Here is an 8,863-nt window from a genome sequence, read left to right as displayed (position 1 = left end):
ACTCCTAGTTTATGACTTTGGTATCCTAGAGACTCTAGCTTTAGCTTGCATGCCTTTTCTGATGCGGATTACAGAAGATGCAAATTAGATAGGAAAAGCACCTTCGGTACTTGCCAATTCCTTGGAAATATTCTGATTTCTTGGTTTTCAAAGAAACAAAATTGTGTTGCATTATCTACCACTGAAGCAGAATACATTTCAGTCGGTAGTTGTTGTGCACAAGTTTTATGGATGAAACAACAACTTTTTTATTATGGAATTGAAGTAGGTACAATTCCTATCAAGTGTGACAATACTAGTTCTATTTGTCTCACTAAAAATCCCATCCAACACTCTAGAACTAAGCACATTGAAATAAGACATCACTTCATTAGAGACCATATCGCTAAGGAAGATATAGTTCTAGAATTTGTTGATACTTTGCATCAATTAGCGGATATCTTTACAAAGCCTTTAGATAAGGAAAGATTTTGGACACTTAGGAGAGAATTAGGTTTAACTGACCTATCTTCTCTTAGTGTTTAAAATAATTTTAGTACTTTTAAGAATAAATGAAAAATGCTTATAATAGTAATTTTTGATTGCATTCATTGCTTTTAGTTAGGGGGAGTTTATGATTCTTGGTGAAAATTAACTTTATGTTCAAATGTAATTTAAAGATTAATTTGATGGATTGAACATGATTAATTTTCAATATATTAGTTGCCAATACCACTAGAGAAAATTAATTTAGCATCTTGAGTGTTTAAAATCAGATTTTATCAGTTTTGGTGCAGAGGGAATCGATAACCCTTGAAGGGGAACCGATTCCCCTTTTAGGGGAATCGATACCTCCTGTAGGGGAATCGATACCCCCTTTAGGGGAATCGATACCCCCTGGGGTTATGGATTTTGACACGGGCAGAACATCCTAAACTCTTAAACCCTCTCTTCTTCTCTCTTAGTCATTTTCCTCTCTACTCTCACCCTATCTCCATACTTCATCAAAGCAACGTTTTTAATCGGAATTCTCTTCAAATATCATCTCCTAAACCTGTTGGAATCATAAAAAATGTGCAAACTTCATCTAATCTCACTCAAATCCAAAATTCTTCAAGGTATTTTTCTAAAACTTCTATTTCATCAATTTTTGAACATAAAACTAGTTTTAATTAGTTCTAGGTTGAACTTTAGATCGGGAATTGATTGTTTAGTGATTAGAAACTAGATTATACAACTAATTTTATCAAAAACACAAGAATTTTTAAAATTTTTGAAATTAAAAAAAATAGTTTTCAAATTGTTGTGTTTTGATTTAATTATGTTGTTATTATGAAAACTATGTGTAAATTGATTTTCAAACCCTTATTTTTCAATAGTTTTCAAAAACTTTACCCATTAGATTTGGTTTAGAGAACCTTGAAATATTGAGGACTCAATTGAGTTTTGGGATTGATTATATTGCATACATGTGTTCTTAAAATTGCAGGTTATTTCTTCCATTCTGATTACCTTAAATTATGTCTCACAAACGTTCTAGACCTTCCTCTAATCGTTCTACCCAACCTCCAAACTCACCTCCAAATCCTCCACCTATCCAACAAATTCCTATTCCTAATCCCGATGATCCAAACATGACCATTCACAATTCTTGCTTCAATGAACCCGGTCGTAGACAAAATCTCTACTTTAGGTTTTGTCAATACTTTGAGTCCTACAAAATCCGGGACGAACGAATCCCATCTCTTCAAGCCATGTTAGACATCAATTTTCGACATCTTCCTACTCTTCAAGAGTGGAAATTTGATAAACTCTTCGAGCTTGAACCAATAGTCTACCATCAACTCATTCATATCTTCTACTCTAATGTTGTTTGCATTCAAAACCAAGATAAAACCTTAACCATAGGAATCTGATCCTATCTTCTAGGACGATTCCTTCATCTTGACTCGGAATACATAGCCAAAGCATTAGGATTAGATAATAACGGGTTAGATAATGAAAAACTAACGGTAGGATCTCAGTATAAACGAATGGATAGTGCAAGTGTTTTAGATCTTCACGACTGTTTTCTTCACCTTATGATCTCTTGGTGGTTTCGACCATCCGGAGGTCGTTACTATACTCTTCGAGCCTTAGATTTATTTTGGCTACATTGTGTCCAAAATAATCTCAAAATCAACCTTCCACAGATTATCTTTTCTGAACTTTCCGAAACCGTAAATCTTGTTCCCAATAAAAAAATTATGTTCTTATTTAGTTTACGGTTGTATTCTTAGTAATCTATTTAAAAAGGCTGGGGTTAGAGTTGGTCTTGATGCTTTATTTCCCCTAAAAATCCAAATCAACCTCTTTTCTTTAACCAAATCGGGATGGAAGTTCAATGAAGAGACTGGTCTTTGGGTTCGTATTCATGAACAACCTCCGGAAGCCGATGACTCCGACGATGAACAAGAACAGCACGAGGAACAAGCTCCACCAGAGGAACAAACACGACCAGAAGATCAAATGCCTCCATACTTTCAATCCTTTATGTAGACATTTGATTTCCGGTATGCATCCATGGATTCTCGCTTCACTTCCATAGAGTCTCATTTATCCACAATAAGAGCTCAACAATTAGAGATTCTCCGGGAGATGCGTGCGAACAACGCTTCTATGAATAAACACATTAATGCACTCTCGCACGAGATGGCCGCTATGCGAGCTCATTTTCCTCTTCCCGATCCTCATACGGATGCTTGAGTATTTGTCACGCTTTAGTACTTTGAAATAGAACATGGAGTTTATTGTTTCAACATTTTGAATGACTTTGGATTGTTTTTAATTTTGATTGTTGGATGTTTGAATTTGGTTGATGTTTTATGGATGTTTGAACTTATATATTTGGTTTGGTTAAATTTATTCATTATTGCATCATTTACATCATGTTAGATATATGACCAATTTCGCCATATCACATTGTTTATGAATATTGATTATGAAACTAATGGCTAACGTTTCTCTTGATTGTGATCTTAGCAGCTTACGCTATATTTATTTATAATCAATTGGCTAAATGTTTTTTCAAACACTTGTTTAAAATCTTTTAAAAGTCTTTTTGATTTAACAAAAAGGGGGATAAATGTTAAAGTATTTTTAAGGGGAGAAGTGTTAGAATAAGGGGGAGTAATTTCAAAACTTGATTTCAAAATCTTAAAATTACTAAAATGTTTTGTTATATAAAAAGGGAGAGATTGTTGAAAACATTTTGATATTTCGATATAACAAATTAAGTTAAATAAATTTTAAGATTTTCCAAAAGATTTTCTAAGTATATTCGATATAATTATTCGAATATCAAAATATTACTCCAAATCTTTCAAATGTCATTTTTTATCCTTACTCAAGTGTAAAATTAAGTTTTAATATCAAAATAATTTCAAAACAATTTTACAAAATATTTCAAACCATTTCAAAGCCAAAAATTCCAGATTGCTCAGAGGGAACCGATTCCCCCCCAATGGGGTACCAATTCCCCCCTGAATGATTTGGCTCTGAGAAAAACAGAATGCTCGGAGGGAACCGATTCCCCCCCAAGGGGGTATCGATTCCCCATGTTTAACGGTCGAAATATTTAAATTTTACACTTAGGGAACCGATTCCCCATGAGGGGGTACCGATTCCCCCACGCTCCAAGCTGTTTTATTAATTGATTTCACACTAAAACGACTCTATTGACTCCACTAATCATCCCCAACTTTCAGAATCATTTGAAAGTGTATTTAAACAAGCTTAGAAGCCATTGATCAACAACAAGAAACAACAATCAACAAGAATCAAGAGAGAATCAAAGAGAAAGCATCAAACCTCAAGTTTAGGCATTTTCAAGCCTATTTCATTCAATATTAATTTTTGCTTTCAAGAACACTTATTGTGCTCAATTGTATTATTCTTGAGTGTTCTTTCTTTATTCTAGAATTGTGCAAACATCTTGCCTTGTGAGGATTTTCTTGTAAGTTTGTAAAATTTGTATTATTCTCTTTGGGAGAGAGTGTTCTCAAGAATTTGGGGTATAATTCTTGAGGGATTTGTAAGGTTACTCTTTGTCCTCAAAAGAAAGACAAATTAGTGAATTTGTGGAAAATCCTTAGTGTGGATAGCTAAGGTAGTGGACGTAGACTTTGGTTGAGAAAGTCGAACCACTCTAAATCGCTGTACAAATCTTTTCAATTTTCTGTAAAGCTTCCACCGAAATTTTTATTTGCCAATTCACCCCCCTCTTAGCCAACTCCATCGATCGATTAACTCAACATCTATGTATTAGCCCATGTATACTTTTGAGAACTTAAGGTATGTGAGTACATGGATGTTGTGCATAATTATGCTGTCACCACAGCTCGTATAAATATCCCGAATGACCAGTCCATAGATTCTGAAGAACCTAGGTAATCAATCCATATGTCTCGAAGAACATAGGTAAACAATCCATATGTCCCGAAGAACATAGGTAAACAGTCCATATGTCCCGAAGAACATAGGTAATCCCTCGACCCTTGGCATACCAACTATACCCCTAGCTCTCATATCCCATAGCATGGGCATTATCATTTATAACAGTTCACATTACTTATTCATATCCTTTCTCTTATAAACACATATCGTTTCTTTTCAGTCACGTATCATATGTACGTGTAATCATTGATCTTATAATCACATGTTCCTTCTCTTCTGTCACATACCACATATGTGTAAACATATATCTCATATGCATATAACTCATAACCCTTTTATTTCATATCATTTAATACCCTTACAGAGTATCATATTTTCTTATCATGTATTTCATGTCACATGTTCTTGCTTTCATATAGTCTCATAGCTCATGTCAATTAGTCACTTATGTTCACATATCACATTCATATCACATGGTCACATTTCATATTATACTTATATTACATATTCCTATAATTACTTATATCAATATCACATATATCACAAGTGCATGTATTCACGTAGATCGTTTCATATGGCTTATATCATTTCTTATTTGTTCATGTAAACTCGCATGTCATATCATGTAACCTATATCACATGTTGCATTTTCACATAAGCATGTAAATCATGTAACATATAAGAACATACATTCATTTCTATGTACTAATGCACACATAATAATCACATAACATTTTAGAAGTTACTTCTTACCATAGTAACTCTGTCACTGGCTCATCGCAAGCCAATGTATGTTCAATAACATACATACAATTTAAATTGCACTCACCTTAGCCTTGCTTTGATTTGATCATAATTCTTTGATTGTTCCAGAACTTGTTTAGTCTCAATATCTACATAAACATAATTTCTGAGACGATTGTCAGAAACCTAAACCTTATAACTTGATATTAATAACTCAGGCTAATTTAATGAACCAAAAATTCACTTTTCCTTTAGGAGTGTATCGATGCACTATGAGTGTATCGGTACACAAAATAGCTTCGAAATATCCATGCATCGATGCACCTTCAAAATTTATCTTAGTGCATCGGTACATACTCATAGTGCATCGATGCACCTGCCCAGAATAGACTATTTCATCCGAAAATCATCAGCACTTCACCCAAATTTTCATGTATAAAATCCTTATTATGCTACTAAATTCATCTATAACAACTTTAACCAATTCTTATAATTCCAACACCTTATAATCTTCCATATTTCATCCAAATTCTCAAGGCTAAGAATCATACCAATTTTCCATGTTATCCAAACTTTGATTTAACACTTATAATTTCTTATTCACACCTATGACGAGTCAAATTTAGTTTCAAATTCAACTTATCAACTCTATTTCAAAAACTCACTTAAAAACTCATTTTCTTTAATCTTTCATAACTTCTTCATCTTTTGATTATAAGATAACTTAAACTTTCCTTAAGCTTAGTTATCATCTAATGATCAAAACCCACTCTTAAAATTAACAAACAACCAAGAAATCAGAAAACTCACCTTTGCTTTGATGTCTCACGTTGGAGAAGAAGAAGAATGAAAAATGAAGAGTGAAGAGATTTCTGGAGAAATCTCTCAACCTTATCCCCATATATATCATTATCTTATTCATTTCTAAGTCAAATGAACATTTTACCCTTTAATTCCTTTAATAATTACTAACAACTTTCAGGAAATATCTCCACATAAATCATTGAACTATTCAACTATTCTACTTTTATCACCAAATTCTAAAATTTTACAATTTAGTCACTAACCCGGTATTGATGATGTTACAAACAAAGTGTGTATACATGATAGATTAGTTAACAAAGTTTTAACGGTATTATTAACATTAACTAATATATATCCATAGTTTATGAATGAAATCAAAACGTTCAATGATTAATATATATTCATTGTTTATGGATGAAGTTAAAACGTTCAATTTTTTTAATGAAATTAAAACATTCAAATATTTTAGATAAATTTAGAATGGTTAGAGTTTTTGGATTGAATTGTGATGTTCAAAAGTTTGAGGCATGATTTAAAATGAAAATCATAGTTTGAAGATGAAACTAAAATGTTAAAAAATTTATTTATCACTCTTAAATGAGGGTTATCGTTTGAGGATGATGATGCAATTGACTCAAATAAATATTTATACGCAGTGAAAGAAAATTTTCAACTATGAATGAACATGAGATTCGAGCCTATCGAATTTTGTTTCGACCTGCCCTTATAGTGTAGGGGGTTTTAATTCAGATTTGATCTGGTCAATTTTTCTAAAGGATATGTTCAAGTTTAGGGTGAAATATTTTCGATCCGTTTTGACTTGAAATAATAGTATAGTTATCCCTTATATATTTAGGGCTAATTGTACTAATATATATTCTATTTTTTTCAATTAAATACATATTTTACCAAATAAAAATGAAGTTGAATTGGATGCAGGTTCAAGATTTTATCCTAAGATTGAGTTAAATTACAGATTAGGTGGAAATTCCCTAAATCCAAATTAAGAAACGGGTGAGGAATATAATATTTAAATTGAATTCAAATTCAAATTTATCAAAAACTCTATCTGACTCGTTCCATTTCCGTTCTTAATTTCAATTACATTTTAAATGATCCATATCTAAATTTAATCTTCTTAATTTAGAAATTTGGAGAACAAAACCAAAGCAAAGATAACCAAAAATACACCCCCCCCAAAATTCTCCTGTCACGTTTCTGTTGCGGAAAACAGCTATCGGATAAAGTAAAAATGCAATTGATAATTTGAGAAAATAAAAAAATTGAAGATAAAATAGACACAAAATTTACGTGGAAAACTCCTAAATAATATAGGGTAAAAATCACAGGCAACGGTTGAAAAATTTCACTATGAGAAAATAGGAATTACAACTTCTCTCTATCTACCAAGGAGAAAACAATGACAATTCTCTCTTGATAAATAGGAGAAAAACAACTCTCAAAAAACTCTTTAAATTCTCTAGTATTGGAAGAAAGCTAGAATGATTTGAGATGACTTTAAAGTTAAATGAACTAGGGTATTTATAGTTGAAGCTTAATGACTAATCTTATAAATACCTAAAAGTAAAGTGACTAAATTAAATATTTTATTCTTGCACATTTTCAACAATTACAACTCATTTTTTTGATTTATTATTTTCGGTGGAGATAGTGGAACCTTTCGGTGCCACTTGCACAATTAATTTTCAACAGTTTCCTATATAAATTATTGGGTTCCACGTGCAATAACATAGCGGAGGCGGATGCTCACCACAAATAAATTATAAAACCCATAGATACGGAATCCTTTGGACAATGTAACAGATTTGGACATTTTTATGGTCCAACATCAATCGATACGGTTGTATGGTTATATATACTATTGCATCAACACAATACCCCCTTACATCATCATCGTTAACTCTCATACATAAAATGTATGATGTCACACTCGAGCCTTTTGAGCGACCCCTAAAATCTTTCGGTAAAACAATTCAGACAATCATTCCAAAAGACTTCAGTTCCATAAAATGTTTAACATAAAATAATCATTATTAAGGATGAGTCTAGCTCGAATATGCACACCGAAATACACCACTAATGTGATACATTGAAGCACACTACTAATTAAATTGTCCAAAAATATTAAAAATCCTAATTACATATCTACAATTAATCTTTTATTAAAATTTAGTTTTAATTTTAATAAGAACATGGTTGTTTTAATTAAAAAATATAATTAATTTAAAATTTTATTTGTTTGAGATTCAGACACTTAATTTATCACCGATAATAACATCAATAACTAATCGTCACCGACCATGGTTCATCGTCAAACAACCGTTTTCATTGTCGGAGAACTATTTTCTTATAATATGTAATCTAGAAGAGTTAATCCCATCGTCTTATAATCTCCATCTCACCAAAATTATGAAGCTCATAAACCAATATCACAAGGTTCCTTATCTTGAAATATATATTGTTCCATTGATTATATGACTAAAATATTCAGAGTGGGAGTGTAGGATGATATTATGGAATGCCGTAGGATAATGAAAGCATGGTTGGTTCATCCATTCTGCAACTTGAAAATTGCAGAGCAGTACCCTTCAAGTCCTGTGACTGGGCTGCTGATGGAGAGGATTGTTCATATCAATGATTGTCGGGTGGATCTTTGTCGAAATGCTTCTTTCTAGAGTTTTCGAGACGATCATGAAGTGAACATCAAAGATGTTTTTCAAGAAAACGATTTTCTAGAGTTCTTGATGTTGTTGGTAATGAATCTTTAAATTTATATAAATTAAGTGTTTGAATCTTAAACAAATAAAATTCTAAATTAATTATATTTTTAATAAAAAAATATGATTTAGTTATATGCTTATTATAATTAAAATTAAATTTT

The sequence above is a fragment of the Hibiscus syriacus genome, unplaced genomic scaffold, assembly GCF_006381635.1.
Source record: "Hibiscus syriacus cultivar Baekdansim isolate YM2019G1 unplaced genomic scaffold, ASM638163v2 tig00110597_pilon, whole genome shotgun sequence".
Classification (NCBI taxonomy): Eukaryota; Viridiplantae; Streptophyta; class Magnoliopsida; order Malvales; family Malvaceae; genus Hibiscus; species Hibiscus syriacus.
The sequence above is the reverse complement of the archived record's forward strand: the minus strand, read 5'-3'. Positions refer to the sequence as shown.